General features: G+C 45.5%; 1 long non-coding RNA gene across 1 annotated transcript; it reads left to right on the plus strand.

The window, feature by feature from the left end:
• The first annotated feature begins 9,030 nt into the window (after positions 1–9,030).
• On the plus strand, positions 9,031–13,579 carry LOC141374048 (uncharacterized). Its single transcript, XR_012380589.1, has 3 exons — positions 9,031–9,371; positions 12,734–12,975; positions 13,453–13,579. It is a non-coding gene; the product is annotated as an uncharacterized lncRNA (long non-coding RNA).
• Positions 13,580–18,664: the final 5,085 nt, after the last annotated feature.

The following is an 18,664-nucleotide window of genomic DNA, read 5'->3' on the forward strand; positions in this document are numbered from 1 at the left end:
CTCTCAAACTTTTATTTCAATGTCACCTCCTAAAGGAGGCCCACCCTGACCACCTATTTCAGAATTGCAAACCCCACCCCATTGCATGCTTCATGCCACTTGCTCAGCTCTTCCATTTTTTTTCCCCATAACACTTAACCACCTTCTGGCATATTATATAACGTACTTGTTTTTTGTCTGTTTCTCCCTGCAAGAATGTAAGCTCTATAGGGCAGGAATCTTTGTTTTAATCACTGGCACATAGTCATCAATGGGATTGAATGAAGAAATAGCTCTCCCGTGTTCGCAGTCATTTTCATATAACTAGTAATCAAGACTACTCCATGTGCTTGTCCACACAATTCGGTAGAGATTTATTGAAAAGATGCTATCAAGTCAGGCTGGGCCCCTGGGTTCTGGGTCTGTAGAGTATGCTTTGCTATAAAACTCAAAATCCTCCAGCCAAGAGGGGGGGAAAATGCTACCAAGAAACCAAAGAAAGGACATTCTCTATGCTTCTTGCTGATTATTTAAGAAAACAAAACGACAACAACAAAAACCAGCCTGGACATCCACATGCACAAGAATGAGTTTGGACCCTTACTTCACAGCTTTTACAAAAATTAACTCAAGTGGATTAAAAATATAAATGGTAATGCCAAAACCCTAAAACTCTTAGAAGAAGACATAAGGGTAAGTCTGGTGACCTTGGATTAGACAACAGTTTCCTAGATATGACACCAAAAATACAAGTGACAAAAAAAACACAGATTGGACTTAGAATAAAAACTTTTGTGCTTTTCAAGAAGGTGAAAGACAACCCACAGAATGGGAAAGAATGTTTGCAAATCATAGATCTGATAAGGGATTTGTACTCAGAGTGTATAAAGAACTCTTACAACTCAACAATAAGACAAATAGCCCAGTTAAAAATAGGCAAAGGATTTGAATAGACATGTCTCCAAATTAGACGTATACATGGCCAATAAGCATTTGAAAAGATGCACAAAAACATTAGGGAAAACCATAATGAGATAACACTTTACCCACAGTATGGCTATACCCAAAAAGTGGAAAATGACGTCTTGGCAAAGGTGTGGAGGAACTGGGTCCTCATACACTGCTGGTGAAAATGTAAAATGGTGCAGCCCCTTTGGAAAACAGTCTGGCAGTTCCTCAGTCAAATACAGTTACCATATGATACAGTAACTCCTCTCCTAGGTACCAACCCCATAGAAATGAAACATAAGTTCAAGCAAATACAGATACATGAAAGTTCGTAGCCACATTATTCATAATAGCCAAAAAGCAGAACCAATCCAAATGTCTATCAGCTGATTAGTAGACAAGCAAAATGTAGCATATCTGTACCATGAAACACTATTTGGTCATAAAAAGGAAGGAAGTACTAATACATGCTACAACAATGATAGACCTTAAAAACATGATGTTTGGGCACGAAGTTTCAGAACGGGAAGATGAAAATGCTGGAAACAGATGGTGGTGATCGTTGCCCAATGATGTGAATGTACTTAATACCACTGACCTCTACACATAAAAATGGTTAAATGGTAAGTGTTATGTAGAGTTTACTACAAGTAAAGAAAAAAATGCTAAGGGAAGGAAGCCAGACGCAAAGGATTCCATGTCTATATGAAATGTCCAGAAGAGGCAAATCCATAGAGACGAAAAACAGACTAGTGGTTGCTAAGGCTGTAAGGAGTGAGGGCAATGGGGAGTAGCTGCTAATGGACGGTTTCTTTTTGGGGTGATGAATGGTTTAGAATTAGCTGGTGGTGATGGTTGCACAACCTTGTGAACATATTGGAAAAAACCACTGAATCGTATACTTGAAAATGGCGAATTTTAAGGCATGTGGATCATAGCAATAAAAAAATACAGGATTTATAGTTTTAAGCTGTATTTGAAAGCAAATTTCGATCCCATCTATTGAATGGGGAAATGATTTCTTTAACGTGCCACCCTTCAAGTCAGCAAAGCATGTAGAAGCCTTGATCTTCTGAGATGCTGGTGCTGTTTCTTGCCCTCCCATATCAAAGCTAATTTTGTAAGTATTATAGTCAGGAATCTTAGTCATATAAAGACATTTTGTACAATACTTATTAAAAGCCCAGATTCGTTGCTGTTTGTTTAGCACCCCCTTCAGAATTGATGGCTGATGGTTTATGCTTCTGAGAGCTTCCAGAACAAGACCAGAGAGATTTTCTGAATCCCCCTGTGGCTGTTTTTAATTCCATTACAGCTTGTCCTCGTGTATTAACAAGGTAATCTTGTCTTTCCCTTACTTTACTGCTCCGACCTTTCAGGGAAAATGTGATTTTAAAATTGGACACCATCCCAAGATGATGCCAGGAGGACAGAGGATGTTATTCTTGCAAGCAGCATAGTTCCAAAGAGGCAACCCAAGGAAGGTACAGTTCTTTGCATGTGTTTGATCCCCTTGCTACTCAAAGTGTCATCCACAGACCAGCAGCAGTGCTATCACCTGGCAGAATGTTAGAAATGCAAAACTTGGGGCTCCTTCCCAGACCTTCTGAATCAGAATCTTCATTCTAACAAGATGTGGTGGTTTTAGACTATGTCCACAAATTCACTGATACTCTGTTCAGTGGAGCTCAATTCCCCTTGCCTTGAGTGTGGGCTGTACTTGGTGACTTGTTTCTTTCTCACCAGTGGTAGAAATGATGGAGTGTGACTGCCAAGGCTGCGGGTCATAAAAGACATTGCAGCTTTTGCCTTTCTCCCTGGGATCACTCAGTCTAGGAAAAGCCCGCTGCCATGTGGTGAGAACACTCGAGCAGTCAATCTGTAGAGAGGGTCCTATGGCCAAGAGCTGAGATTGCCTGCCAGTAGCCATGTATGGGCGCCATCTTGGGAGTGAATCCTTCAGCCCCAGGCCTACCTTCAGATGATGTAGCCCCCGGTGACATTCTGCCTGCAACCTCATGAGAGACCCAGAGCCAGAATCACCCAGCTAAGCCACTCCTCAGGTCCTGACTCTCAGCAACTACTTTTGATAATAAACGTTTACTGTTTTCAGCTGCTGAGTTTTGGGGTGATTTGCTATACAGCAATAATTAACCAATACACAACACGTCCAGGTGATTTGGAAGCACATTAGTGCAAGAAGCTGAACTAGACCATGCACTCCTGGACAGCAGAGACCGTTTTAGTCATTTCCATACCTTTGGAGCTTAGCACAAGTGCCTGACACTCAGTAAATTTTTGTTGGACCAAATACAAGGTTAAATTGCCCTGGTGTTGTTCTTTTTTTTAAGAAATGAAAGCTTTTGGGCGCCTGGGTGGCTCAGTTGGTTAAGCGACTGCCTTCAGCTCAGGTCATGATCCTGGAGTCCCGGGATCGAGTCCCACATCGGGCTCCCTGCTCAGCGGGGAGTCTGCTTCTCCCTCCGACCCTCCCCCCTCTCATGCTGTCTCTCTCTCTCTCATTCTCTCTCTCAAATAAATAAATAAAATCTTTTAAAAAAAAGAAATGAAAGCTTTTTTGTAAAAAGCAATGCACACATTTGCATGGTGAAATATTCCAACAGTGCTAGAGGGTATGTACAGTGACAAGTAAATCTCTCTGTAGACTGCTGTTGCTTATCAGGACACTGTGACCACCTGCCTTAACTTTGTGATTAGCTATTAGCGATCTGTCACATAAGACAGTGCATTGTTTTCTTTTTTCCTTTTTTTTAAAGATTTTATGTATTTATTTGAGAGAGAGAGAGTGAGAAACAGCGTGAGAGGGGAGAGGGTTAGAGGGAGAGGCAGGCTCCCCACTGAGCCGGGAACACAATGGCATTGTTTTCTTTCTTCTCCCCCCCACCCCGCCACTTCCCAAAGAAATAGCCCAGATTCGTTGCTGTTTGTTTAGCAACCCCTTCAGAAACTTGAAATGAAATAATATAAACTACAATAGGTTAAAACACACACACACACACAAAACACTGCTTCCAAACTTATCCCTAAGAAGTAACCACTATTAATAATTCATCGTGTACCTCCCCAGACTCTAAAAAGAAATCTTTTATTCATACATGTACACCTTAGGGTTTGGATCGTTCTCCACATGGAATAATACTGTGCATCTTTGATCTGCAGTTTGCATTTTTCTTTTGGTGACATCTATTGGCCATCTTTCCAACACAATGTGTATAGATCCACCACATTCCTCTGGTTGGCTGCAATACTCTTCCATTTCACAGCTGAGCCACCGCCCCCACCGACGCTGCCTCGCTCCCACCCTGCCCTGACTGCTTCACCCACCCAGTTCCTGCCACGGTCCCTCGGAGCCCGTGCTCTCCTCACCCCCTTTACAGAAACAGAGTGTGCAGGCGCCGGAGAGCCTTGAACTTAACCACCAGGTCACTTGGCCTCTAATTTCCCCTCTTCCTCTATTGGTGGACATTTGGGTTATTAATAACACAAAATTTAGGGATCTCTAATGCTTCAGGGGACCACCACTGAATACAGTCTCTGTGGAATTTCAGAAGGAAAAACCTCTCGGGGTTCCTACCCCTTTTGGAGATTCAGTACTCTTTTGAGAATGTGATAAAAAGTCTGGATTCTCACCCCAGGGCCTTCTTAAGGCCCTCCGTAAAACTTCTTGATCTGGTGATTTGAGGAGAAGAAAATGTGACCTTTCCCAACCGAGGGAACAAAAGAAACCTTTCCTCAAAACTGCTCTTTCCTGGCTCTGCCAGAGCACAAAGCACTTTCCTGCTGAATATGCTTTCAAAGGTTTAAAAGGCTCCTCTTGCCTTCGGGGACGTGCTTCCTCCCACTCCTGTCTCCCGAAATGGCAGCCCTGCAGGGCTGTGACAGAACACGACGGGTCCTTTGATCTGGGATCGTGTAGAAGACGGGCTCCCGGGCGCGCCAAGGGCAAAGGAAGGTCCTGGGCTTCACGGTCCCCGCCTGCGACCACCAGAGGGCACCCTCGCCCTGAGTTCCGAGCGGCCCCGCCCCCTCCCCCCCCCCAGCCGTCCCTGCTCGTCACGTCCAGAATGTCACAAGGACAACGCCTGGTGAGCAAGGCGAGGTCATTGCTACGTGTTGTGATAATCGGGCCCCAATAATCCCACCTCCTGATCTCCGCTGGTGAACGAGAATGGATTGTCACACTTGCACACTGCAAAAAAAAAAAAAAAAAGGTGGAGGGCTTAGCTGGCTGTTCGATCTGCGCTGGCCCACGGACTTGAGAGTATCCTTATCAGGGAGGATGCATTTTCTTTATTAGGAAAGGGAGAGAGGAAAACAGAGGGGAGGAAGATTAGTCTCTGTCCAGGGGTACCACATGGAGAAACCAAGCATCAAGCGGTATTCAGGGGGCCTCGCTGAATATTTATTCATTAGTTCAGGCTGCTCCCTGGACACACCTTGCTCACACATACCTTCTTCTGATTCACATGATTGGCTCTTTTACTGAGGAAGGCCATTTGCCCACTTATCTCGTAAGTGACGTCATCCCACACCCTCTCCCTTATCTCTCCATACTTCAGCTTTTTGCCTTGGTACCACATTCTATCATCTGCCGGTTGTTACGTGCTTTCCTACCATCTCTCCAACACAGTGTGACCCTGTTAAAGGCAGGGGCTGTTCCCACCCCTCACTGGCCCCAACCAATGTTTGATAAACTAATTTTATTTTTTTTTCAAGATTTTATTTATTTTTACGAGTGAGAGAGTGAGCAGGAGCAGGAGGGAGGGGCAGAGGGAGAAGCAGACTCCCCCTGAGCAGGGAGCCCAATGTGGGATTAGATCCAGAACCCCGGGATCATGATCTGAGCCGAAGGCAGACACCCAACCAACTGAGCCACCCAGGCACCCTTGATAAACTAATTTTAGCTAAAAAAAAAAAAAAAGTGCCCATGTGAACTCATAAAATGAAACAAAATGAATTGATCACAAGTAATGACAATCCTCCTGATCTCAACATGAACATAGCCAGAAACTGTACGGGGGCCTGATCCAGTGGAGGCCAGAAGGGCATGAAGGGAAAGGACTCACCCGAAGGCAGAACAAAGGAGATAGAAGTTTACTGGCTATACCGCAAGAGAGCAGGGTGCAGGCCCAAGGAGTGGCTGTCAGCAAGGAGGAGGTGAGGGGCTGTAGTTAAGGGAAGTGAGGAGAGGTAAGGAATTTTCCTTTTTTGGTACCTGCCTCTGGTTGTAAGGAGCCTATTGGTCAGCTAGGGCTTATGGATATTTGGAGGTGGGTCGCCTACTGAGCCTGTTTGCCTTCAGCCCAGTGGTCACTGTGGGCCCTTTGACCTTATGCGGGTTTCCATTGCTCAAGCCTGTTGCCCAAAACCAGCCTGTACAGAAACTTCTGCATGAAAGTACAAAGTTGGGAAAGGAAGGTCAACCTTGGAGTGTCCTTCAGGCCTCCCGTCCATCTGCATCCCAGACCCGGCGTGAGCCTGGCAAGCGTTTAACCCACGACCATGTCTCAAATCTTCTTCTTCAAAATGCCTTTTATTTATTGCTGCTGTTTTGGGTTTTTTTTTTTTTTTTTTTTTTGAGAATTTCCCTTCATGATACTTTCTTTTTTAAAATCAAAATTCTATTTTGGGCACCTGGGTGGCTCAGATGGTTAAGCGTCTGCCTTCGGCTCAGGTCATGATCCCAGAGTCCTGGGATCGAGTCCCGCATCGGGCTCCCTGCTCCTTGGGAGCCTGATTCTCCCTCTGCCTCTCTCTCTCTCTCTCTCTCTCTCTCTCTGTGTCTCTCATGAATAAATAAATAAAATCTTTAAAAAAAAAATCAAAATTCTATTTCTAGGGTTATATAGAATTTTCTAATTCTTATTCCTGAAATACCTAACTGGGCATGCACATCCGAATCAACTCTTGAGATTAAAAAAAAAAAAAAAAATCTGCCGTTCCTCCTGCTCCATCCAGTCCTACTGAAACAGAAACTACGTGGCTGGCCTAAGGGATGAATATATTTTAAAAACTCACATGGGGCTCTGATGTGCCCGCCTGGCTAAGAATCCGTGGTTTCATTCCCCAAGGGCTTTATTTAAAATCTGCCCCCAAAATGGATGCTTTCCCCCTGCTTTACATTTTATTTTTCTGGGCTGATTGAGGATTTCCATTCTGTTCCCCTCTCTTCCTGCACTATTTTCTGCTAAGATGTGACTTCTTGTTCCTGTTTTCTCCCCCCCATTTAGGGCCATGACAGCTGGAAACGTGTTGCAGACCAAGTTGTCTTCATGGGTTGGGAACAATGCTGAAGAGCAATGCTCCCTGTTCTGCTGGGTGTCAGGGGGGTAGGGGTGGGGGTGGGGTGGGAGGGGGGAGAGCAGCCTTTGTTTCCTTTATTTTCCATGCTTAGCTTCCAACCGGCTTTATTGCAACAATAAAAACAATTGTGTGGAGATGCCACCTGTTGCACTTGCTCGCTGATGCTCTGTGCATGCATTTATGTTTAAATAAGCCACGGTCATGAAAAGAATAATTATCTCAATTTTTTGGTTTTAAGGGAGCATAGTATTCTAAGTGCTGTGGAATAGAAAAATTTTCGAATGTGAATTTCACAGTCCTTTTTATAGCATTTAGAAGAGACACAAAACATCTCACCTTTGCTATAATAGGAAGTATTAATTCTGCTAAATGAAGAACCCAGAGGTTTTCTTCAAGTATGGTTTGATCCAGGAGCTCAAACCAAATATGTGGCTTCTCTCTCTCTCTCTCCTCTATGCTTTGCACAGTGTCAACATTAGGCTCACAATGACCCCCCCTCCCGCCGACCCCAGTGGCCCTCCTTTTGTGTGGCAGCAGAATTAGAGCAGCACTTCCATGCATCACCTCCTAACATTCCTCCACCCACAAGAAAGGTGAGGATCTCTTCCTCTAGCTTCTGCAGAAGAGAGGAAACGTTGATTTCCCAGAATCACTGTGGGCCCAGGGGACTGTGGTGCTCTCATGGGCCAACGTTAGTCACATGGTTGCTCCTGAACCCAGTAGAGTGGAGACAACTCCACCCAACTCCACCCAAGCCATCTGGGCCAAGAGTGGGGTAAGGGTGGTTCCCACAAAGGAAGCCAGAGTTCCCTCACCAGGAGGAGGGAGAACAGATGTTGGGCAGGGAAAAGGGCCTGATGTTCCATGGAGGTCATGAGGCAGACGGAACTTGAGTGGTTGTAAATGGGGCATTGGGTTTAGGATGGACTGTGGCAGGGAAGACTGACATGGGGGCGGGAATGACATTACTATAGCGCTCCCCTTGAGGGTGGTTGAGGACCTGGGTGAGGGCTCTGGTGACAGGCAGCATAGCATGATTGTCTACACCACCTGGGTGTGAATTCTCGCTCTGCCACTTACCAGGTGTTACCTAACCTCTCTGTGCCTTAGCTTCCCCACTGGTAAAATGATGGCCCCTGGGTTGTCACGGAGGAACCTAAAAACAACATGCTAAATGGAAGAAGCCAATCACAAAGGACCACAGATTATTATTTCATTTACAAGAAATGTCCAAAATAGGCAAATCTTTAGAGACAGAAAGTAGATTCGTGATTGCCTAGGGTTGGGGCAAAGGGGGTGTTGGGACGGGTGATAGCTAAGGGGTTCAGGGTTCTTTTGGGGGTAAAGAAAATGTTCTAAAACTGTGAGGATGGTTGCACAATTGTGTGAATAGACTAACAGCCATTGAGTTGTCACCTTCGATTGGTGAATTGTATGATATGTGAATTATATCTCAATAAAACTGTAGGGGTTTTTTTAGAGGTAATATGTGTCAGGTGCTTTTAACAGTGCCTGGCACATCCTCTCTGCCTGCCCCATCAGGCCCAGAGGTCACAGTGGCTTCCAACTGTTGCAGACCCTGGGGGCCCTTCGCCAGCCCTCAAGTTTAAATTTCCTTCATCCTAACCTTGCTTTTATTATCCCCTTTTGAGTGGGCCTCTCTTTCCCACCAGGACACTGACTGCATCAAGACCACTTTCTCAGAAGAAGAGCAGGACCTGTGGGCTAATCAGAAAGGACTTGTCAATTTTATGTGTTCGGAGACTGGATCACAGAGTGCCCAGACATTTGGCCAAACATTATTCTGGGTGTCTCTGTGAGGCTGTTTTTGGTTGAGATTCACATTTGAATTGGTAGACTGAGTCGAGCAGGTTGCTCTCCTAAATGTGGGTGGGCCTCGTCCAATCAGTTGAACACCTGGCTAGAACATAAAGTCTGACTTTCCTGAAAGTAGGGAAAGCAGTCCCAACTGCTGGGCTGGGACATTGGTCTTTTCCTGACTCAGGACTTGAACTGAAACATCGGCTCTTTGGTCTTTTGCAGACTGGGGCTATATCTTTGCCTCTCCTGGGACTCCAGCTTGCTGACTGTAGGTCTTGGGACTTAACTCACCTCCTCACGTGAGTCTCTTTTTCTATATATGTAGATCCTCCTGGTTCTGTTTCTGCAGAGAACCCTGACTAATACAGGACCCAAAGGAAAGATGAGTCCATGGTGAGTTTCAGGCTGAATGACTAGGAAAACTACCAAATTATAGCACAGAAATAAGGAAACCAAATCAAGGGAAGTGGTTGGTTTGGGGAGAAGAAAATTTTTTTTTTTCATTCACAGACATTTAACAACTGTCCTGTACCAGAGACTACCAGCTACTGGGGATTAAAAAATCCACCCAGTTGACTATACTAGAGGCCAAATCCATCCTTGATTCTATCTTCAGCCTCACTCTCAACATTGAATTAATCTTGAGATCTGTAATTTTACCTCCCTAAATTGCCTTCAAATCCATTTCGCTTCAGGTAGAGAGGGCTTCCATTGGAATCACCATCCACCACCCCCACCACCAATCCTTTTAGATCCATAACATTTTGAAATGATTTCACTCGGGATTCAGGAGGACCATGGACATATGCGAGGTCATCAAAGAGCTTTTGTATGTGGAATCGGAAAAGAGAAAGTCATTGGGATTGATCAAAGCGCGTGGACATAAAGCATATTTTGAAATTCCGTATTACTTAAGGTGATAGGAAGGGTGTCGCTAACAATGTTAAGTGTTTGTTGGGGGGTGAGATAGTGTCTGAAGAAAAACTATCTGCAATGATTCTATAAAATGCCATTAGTCAAAACAGGGCCCAGAGTAGAAGAAAGATGAGTTGGGGGACAGAGGGCGTCTCCAGAGAGAGAGGAAAAAGACGTCCATCCTGGGTGACGGCTGAGCCTGAGAGTCCCGCCTCCTGAGAGTCCCTTCATACTTCATACTTTATCCCCCTCTAAGGGAAGGGCACTTTAAGAGCCACAGCAAGGAGGGACAGCTTGGACCACCCCTGCCTCTTTGGAGTTGCGCAGGGCATCCTGTTTATCCACCCATTTCCGTGGGAGCCCAGGAGAGGCGCTCAGACTGTTAAATCATCTTGGGTGAGGTGGGGTGGGGGCTTGTGCATTCTCCAGGGGGTGAATCTAACAGCAGGAAGCCTTTTCTCCCCCGTCCCCCTTTTCTTCTTTTTGTTCTAGATGAACAGAGATAAAAGAGGGGATAAATCACTTTACAAGAGACTCTGCTTTTGGTATTGATTTCTAAGCAGCCTTGAGCAAAGCCGGAGAGTATTTGAAAGTTGTATCCGGTTTTAAAAAATTCAAACCCATGCCATTTTCCCTGCATTCCCATCATCTCTTCACAAGTATTGGCCACCATGATCTCTTACCTGATGCCACAGTCTCCAAGTTGGGCTCTATGCAGCCAGCATTGTCTCCCTCCCCACTGCAATGGGATGTGCCCACGTGACTACATTTGGGCCAGTAAAATATAAGCAGAAGTTCTTAGGTGGGACTCCTAGGGAAAGCTTCTTAGGAATGAGGCAGACAGCTAAAACCGGCTTTTTTTGCCTTCCCCCAAATCTTGCTTCCACCTGGGATGTGGATACGATGGCTGGAACTCCAGCATCCATTCTGAAGACAGAGTTCCACATGGGCAAAATGACATGTGTACAGGAATATTTGCTGCAGCCTTATTCATAATAGCAAAAAATTGTAACTAATCTCAGTACCTGCTAGGAGGGGACCATCCAAACAACTTAGGATTCAGCCACATCAGGGATTACTCTGTAGCCATTAAGAAGAATGAGGTGGCTCTATTTGTTGTAATATGGAAACATCTCCAAGACTGACTATAATGGGAGTAGACTAAGATGCAGAACAGAGTGTATAAGAATAGCTCAAATCCCAGCTAAAGCACTCCACTAGCCTGATGAGGTGGTAGGCCAGGGGTCAGGGGACTATGGCCAAGGAGCTAAATCTAGCCATTATTGTGAATCAGTTTTTATTGAAACACAGCCCTGTCCTTCATTTACATATCTGTGACTGCTTTCCCCCTACAAAGACAGACTTTAATACCTGCAACAGAATCCGAATGGCCCACCAAACTCAAATTATTTACCTACTGGCCCTTTACAGAAAGCATCTGTGACCCTTGATCCAGGCCTTGCTCTCATTATCTCTAAAAATGGGTTGATGGAAACATGCCTTAGTTCACAGGGATTTTAAGGATTATGGAACACAATGAACATAAAAAGTACTTAGCTTTTATAATAAACCCCTCCATAAACAAAGGTAATCATTATGACTTTTTCACTGATCTTATTCACTTTTCTTCCAGTAGAAACTTCCCTGTAGCTATTTAATGCATATTTTTTTTTGCAGATCCAAGTAAATTGCTTTAGAAATTAAAGAATAGTTTCCAAATCTAGTAAACGTGTGTGTGTGCATGTGTGTGTGTGCATGCGTGTGTGTGTGTGTGTGTGTGTTGGGGGAGTTGGCACCTTGTTGAGGGTAGGAAACCAATATTTGTCAAGCCCCTACTATGCACCAGGTATGGGATATAGATGCTTTCCATGTGTTACTTCACTAAAGTCTTATTACCCAGGAAAGGAAACTTGGAGCTCAGAAAGAAGGGATGCATAGTCAATGACACCATCAGTAAGTCTGAGCTGGGACTCAAATCCATTGCTGCTTCCCCCCAGAGCACATGCTCTTTCCATGACAGCAGCACCTCACTGTTGAGCTGTGTCCACTTCAAGACAAGGTCTTGGACCACTGCACACCTCCCCTGTGGTTTGCGCATGACAGTCCTGGTCAAGGTGTATTGTCCAACTTACTTATCCATGGCAGCCATTTTCCCTCTCAAGCATGAGTTTGGACAGTATGGTCCCCACTGTAATGTACGAGTCTTCAAATATCAGCTAAGTGAGGGTTGCAATCTTCTTTTTGTTTACTGAGTGTTCTCAGCACGTAGTACAGAATATGGCACATAGTAGGTGGTCAATAACTGTGTGTTGAATCAATGGACTGTTGAGTCAGTAACCCACACAGGTAGCTGCCAGGTGAACAAGAACCACACAGTGGAAAGAGGACTGTTCTGTTAAAATAACTCTGAACATGCCTGGATACCTGGCTCCTGGTCCTTCTTTGTGGTTATAGCAAACTGTGCCTCGTTTGGGTTTGGGAGATTTTAGTGATACAAAATGAACACCCACTTCATACCGGATATGGTCCAGGTTGGGCATCCCAGATGAACGAGGTGAGTATTGTTCAAGGCTGCCTAAAGAACAGGGACCCCAGAGGGAAGGGGCCCCCTGTTCAGGGTCAGAAATTAAACACATGAAATTGAGCCCCGGGTGGCTTTGCCAAAGAAAAGGGAGGTAGATTATGTGCTCAGCACAGCCCTGACATGAAGGCAGGGCTGATAACCCAATCCCTTTTATTCACACAGTATGTCGTGGACCACTTCCAGCTGCAGAAGAAAGCCTGACCTTTGGAGAGGGCTATAAAAAGACAGCCACATTCGCTCCTTCTTTCCCCAAAAGGCACCTTTCACAAAGGAAGAGAAGTGAAGGATCTCTGTGTTCAAGTGAAAGGTACACAAAGGCAACTTGGCGTTTTGTCAAGCTGATGGCCAGAGCACAGAGTGGCAAGCAAGATGCTGCTTAGACTGGGACAGCCTGATGTGGCCAGGTGAGAGCCGGACGGCGTGGCTGCCAGCAGAGAGGGGCATCCTTGCCTGCCAGCCCTCCAGCACTGTCAGGCTGGGGCGAGGGGCGGTTTAGGAAGCGGCTCCAGAGCTCCAGAGCTCCAGAGCCAAGAGTCTGAGATCATTGAGAAAGCTAACTCTCAAGGGCTTAGAAATCACATCTACATTTGCAATGGGCTCAACCCAGTAGGATGAAGGGTGTCCTACCCTCCAGTAAGAGGATCCCATGCTTGATTGACTACAGCATCCTGGAGGATGACGTTGCCGAAGGTTTCAGAGACAGTGAGTGGCCTGTTCGTTCTCCCATCCCTTGCAGCCTAGGGATGGTTTGGGGAGGTTCCAGAGTCAGCAGAGATGGTGAAAAGGCACAGAGTGTCAAAGATACCCTTGAAATAATTTCTTAAATTCCTAGAATATACAACATTGTACCATCCCTATACATCTAGTTTATTTTTTTCCAGGGCTGGAACGGATCACTGCATTTCTCTGGTTGAGCTCAGTAAGTTGTTTCTTTGGGACCATATTGAAGGGAAATAGCAATCTCTGTATATTAGACGCACCCAGCAGGTGGGAACTGGATAGAGTGAGGTGGGGAGCAGATTGTCAGCTTCCATCTTGCACTTAACCATGAGCCATGTGCTCGATCGAGTCAGCAGTAGATGGGTGGTTTTCCTGCAATGAATGTTTATACTGTGACTCTAATACCCCCCAACTCTCTCTCTCTCCCCATTCCCTGCTCCCCCATCTTTCTGCCACAGCACAGGCACATCTGTCTAGCATTCGTGGGGTCAGAAAAGTTCTCCCATCTTGGTGCAGGCTTCTCTTCTCCCCGACTTTCATGGGCTGGTAAAATATAGTCCCCAAATATTTATTTATTGAGTGATTCTTGTGCCAGGAACTGAGGAGATAATGGGGGCACAAAGCAGATAAAAACCCTGCCCACATTCCAGTGGCAGAGGTGAGTGAGTTGGGACTCCGACCTAGGATCGTGCACTTGTCATTTTGCTAAGTTAGGACTTAAGGAGAAAAACAAGCCTCCCATGATCATCGTTGATATCAGTTTCTCCATAGAAGAGAATGGTTATTTTAACATTCAACAGAGAGAAAGAGAAAATTAGTATTTTTTAAAGAATTTATTTATTTGTGCGAGAGAGAGAGAGAGAGAGAGAGAGAGAGCATGTGCAAGTGGGGGGAGTAGCAGAGCAGGAGGGAGAGAGACAAGCCCACTCTACCCTGAACCCAATACGAGGCTTGATCTCTCCACCCTGAGATCAGGACCTAAGCCAAAATCAAGAGTCGGACGCTCAACTGACCGAGCGACCCAGGCGCCCCTCTTATTATTTTTTTTAAGGCTTTTATTTTTTTAAGTAATCTCTATACGCAACAGGAGGCTCGAGCTTACAACTCCCGAGATGCATGCCCCACCTACTGAGCCAGCCAGGTGCCCTGGGCATATTCTTTTTTTTTTTTTTAAGATTTTATTTATTTATTTATTTGACAGAGAGAGAGTGAGAGAGGGAACACAAGCAGGGGGAGTGGGAGAGGGAGAAGCAGGCCTCCCGCGGAGCAGGGAGCCCGATGCAGGGCTCGATCCCAGGACCCTGGGATCATGACCTGAGCCGAAGGCAGACGCTTAACGACTGAGCCACCCAGGCGCCCCCTGGGCATGCTCTTTTTTTTTTTTTTTAAGATTTTATTTATTTATTCATGAGAGACACAGAGAGAGAGAGAGAGAGGCAGAGGGAGAAGCAGGCTCCCCGCTGAGTAGGGAGCCTGATGTGGGACTCAATCCCAGGACTCTGGGATCATGACCTGAGCGGAAGGCAGACGCTTAACCATCTGAGCCACCCAGGCACCCTGGGCATGCTCTTAAAAGGATATTTTAAGAGCATTCCTTAAAAGGAAACTTATCGTATGCAAATTTCAGTTGTTGGGATTCAGCTACATAAACAAAACTGCTTTGGGTGTGGGAGAGAACACTTTAAATAGTGTAGACAATTTGGCTCACCCATTTACTTAAAGAGCTGGCTTCCTGTTGTCTCCCATTTCCATGCCTTACAACGGCTCCCTCACCAGGCTGAACGCCTGAAGATACATATTATTCATGCAATGTGGCCCATAACTCAAACCAACTCCTTCATCAGGTGCTCAACAGATGGTTTCAATGTTGGAGAAAAATCGGAAGGTGATGGTCAAATGAGAGACAGAATATCTATTTCCAAAATAGCAACTTCCTAAGCAGATTTTCAAATGTATTTTTTTTCTTTCAACATAATATTGAAAAAGATGTTCAAGCAGACAGAGAAATCGAACGAACTGTACAGAGGACGCCCATCTGCCCACCATTTAGATTCTACCCTGAATGTTTAGCTTGACTTGCTTCCTCATGTCACCCCTCTCTCCACGCATCAGTTCCAGCTCACTTTTTGGTACATTTCAAAGGCAACAGCTGAGGCCGGGACACATCACCTCGAAACACTTCAGCAAGCACATCACTCACTAGAATCCAATTTGCGTTTATGATTTTTTGAGGTAAAACTGAGATCCAGTGAAAGGCTCAAGCCTGGAGTGGACTGACTATTCAGTGAGTTTTGACAAGTGTGTAATCCAAATCCCTATGCTGATCTATCAAGGGTAATTTGAACGAAATACAATTTTCTTTTGCTATGTGCTGACTTTGAAATGTCCGTACCCTGTAAGAAGAGACTCCACCGTAAATTGAACTTTATGAAAAATTCTCGTCATATGTCTTAGTTTGCTTTTTTGCCCGAGACCCTGGGAAACATCATCAGAGGCCTGTTTGGAAACAGTTGACTCGAGGCAGTGGAGTGGGGGGTGGTTCAGGTTATCAGCCTATGAAACCTGGGTTCCAATCCCAGCCCTGCTGGCTTCTGGCTCTATGAACTAGGGCAAAGTATGTACCCTGCCTGTATGCCTCAGTTTCCCCATCGACAAAATAAAGATAGAACCTGCCTCATAAGGTTGTTCTGTGTGGTGAGGGCTGAATTAGTTAAATTACATACAGAGCTTAATTAGAACATTGCCCGCCAAGCAGCAAACACTCAGGACACGCTGACCCTGATCACCGCATTCATTGGTAGCAGGAGACAGAGAGGAGGCGGTCTCCTATCTGACTCATTAACTTTGTAGACAGTGGCTTTCTGAACTCAGTGATTTTATGTTCCTCTCGGTTCTGAGTCTCTCTGGCCACATTGGCCCTCCAGCCAGAAATTTAATGACTGTCAAAATTCTCACCATGACATCACCAGACAATGTCAGTGGGAAGTCTGTGTCCATAAAATGACTCAAACTAGAACTGGAGCAGGTGGGGGATCGGGTTCTTACTCTCTAATTGTGTTGGGTTTTAGTGTAAATCTCATGGCCTTGAATTTAATATTGCACCATTTTATTGGCACCAAATTGCATTACAGACTCATTAGCTCTCTTTTGGCCCTTCATCTCTGCCAGACCAAAGCTTGCCTTTGACTGATGTTGGTTTCATTATTTGGGACTCTTAAATAAACAGTGTCTCTGAAAACGGAGATCAGGGAAGGACTTTTTCCAGTGGAAATCTCTTTATCAATATAGGGATATTTTGCTGGACTTCTGAAATAAGATTCATTCTTTCATTCAGGTGGCCATTCAACAATTAGTAATTGAGTGTGTATGAGACAGTTATGGTACCTGTTCGCAAAAACTCTTACAGTAGATTTAGAAATACAAACATTTATTTAGTAATCACACAAATAATTACACAATTAGGACAGAACTGATCCAACAGCAGCCCTTGTAGCAGATACTGTTGGTCGCCTGCTACTGCAAGGGCTGATAATTGTCCCCTAATATTTATTTCCTTTCTTTTCCATAGTAATAAAGCACTTATTTTTAGCAGGATGTGTGCTATCTAGGATAAGGACTACATTTCCCAGCCTCCTTTGCTGTTCTATGTGGCCATGTATGACCCTGGGACCAATCTCAGTGTGTGGAAGGGATTTCTCCCACATCACCAAGCAATTCTCCAACACCAGCTGGGTGTCCTGCAGTTCAACTCAATTCTGACACTATGTATCTGAAGACAGAGTCAGATCCCACAGGTTAAGGGCTCAGTCCCACAAGATGGCCCCTCACCACCGCACTTTAGATGCCATTCACAAGGCTAGGTTGTCACCTGTGCTTCTGACCAATCGGAGGTTCTGTAGGTCAGAGGTTCCAACACCCACACCCTCTGGCCTTGGGTTTGATTAATTTGCTAGAGTGGCTCACAGAACTCAGAGAAACATTCCGCTTAGTAGATTATGGGTTTGCGACAAAAGGACATAACTTCGGAACAGAGTTGGAAGGTATGGGGCAAGGTATTGGGAAAGGGCGGTGGGGTGTGTGTGTGTGTGTATGTGTTCCATGTCCTTTCCAGGCACTGCTCTTCCCCCATCTGCACGTGTTTATCAACTGGAAGCTCTCCAAATCCCAGCTTTTGGATTTTTCTGGAAGTTTCACGGCGTAGGCATGATTGATTAACTCATTGGCCATTGGTGATTGATTCAACACCCCTTGGCTCCTGTCCCTGGAGGTCAGGGGGGGTGGGACTAAAAGTTCCCAAAGTCCTAATCACTGGGTTGGTTCTCCTGGCAACCATTCTCTACCTCATTAACATAACAAAAGACACCTTGATTGCTTTCCTCATTTAGGAAATTCCAAACGTTTTATTTATTTATTTGACAGAGAGAGACACAGCGAGAGAGGGAACACAGGCAGGGGGAGTGGGAGAGGGAGAAGCAGGCTTCCCGCTGAGCAGAGAGCCCGATGTGGGGCTTGATCCCAGGACCCTGGGATCATGACCTGAGTCAAAGGCAGATGTTTAATGACTGAGCCATCCAGGCGCCCAGAAATTCCAAAGGTTTTAGTTGCTCTGTGCCAGGAATGGGGATGAAGCCCATATATATTTCTTTTTTATTTATTTATTTAAGAGCGAGGGATCAAGCACAGGTGTTGGGGGGAGAAGCAGACTCCTGCTCAGCGGGGAGAAGCAGACTCCCCGCTGAGCAGGAAGCCCAATGCGGGGCTCCATCCCAGGACCCTGAGATCATGACCTGAGCCGAAGGCAGATGCTTAACCAACTGAGCCACCCAGGCGCCCCAATCATATATATGTATCTTATTATAAATCCAACATCGCATCAGGTGACTAAGTTACGGTCAATGCAGTGTTGACAATTCCTTGTCCTGCCCTTCCTTTGTCCTGTTACTTCTTCCCATGGGGTTTGCATCCCCAGTAACACATTCATATGCAAGCCATTCTAGGTTCTGTTTTCTAGGAAATGGAGCTAAAATGCCTTCCCACCTCACGCCACCACCACCCCTGCAGCAGGGTTACCAGGGAGAGGCACACTCACATGACCTCAGACCCCAGTGGGGATTTTTATAAGGATCCAAGGAAAAGAGACCACGGCTGGTCACTCAAACAGGAACGAGGTCTGGAACGTCATCCGGAAACATGGCGGCTTTAGTGCCCCAACGTCGACTCGGACACTCACCATTCTTGGATTAGCTGCTCGTTCCTACCCTCCTCGGACCTGCCATGGTGTCTATTTCCTGGAGGTCCTGGGGTATTCTGTGGCTTCTGCTTAATTCTGAATACTGCTTCCTCTTGGCTTTTCTGTCCCATTCAGAATCCCCA

The sequence above is a fragment of the Callorhinus ursinus genome, unplaced genomic scaffold, assembly GCF_003265705.2.
Source record: "Callorhinus ursinus isolate GAN/ISIS: 27379988/994484 unplaced genomic scaffold, GSC_fseal_2.0 scaffold13, whole genome shotgun sequence".
NCBI classification, from domain to species: domain Eukaryota; kingdom Metazoa; phylum Chordata; class Mammalia; order Carnivora; family Otariidae; genus Callorhinus; species Callorhinus ursinus.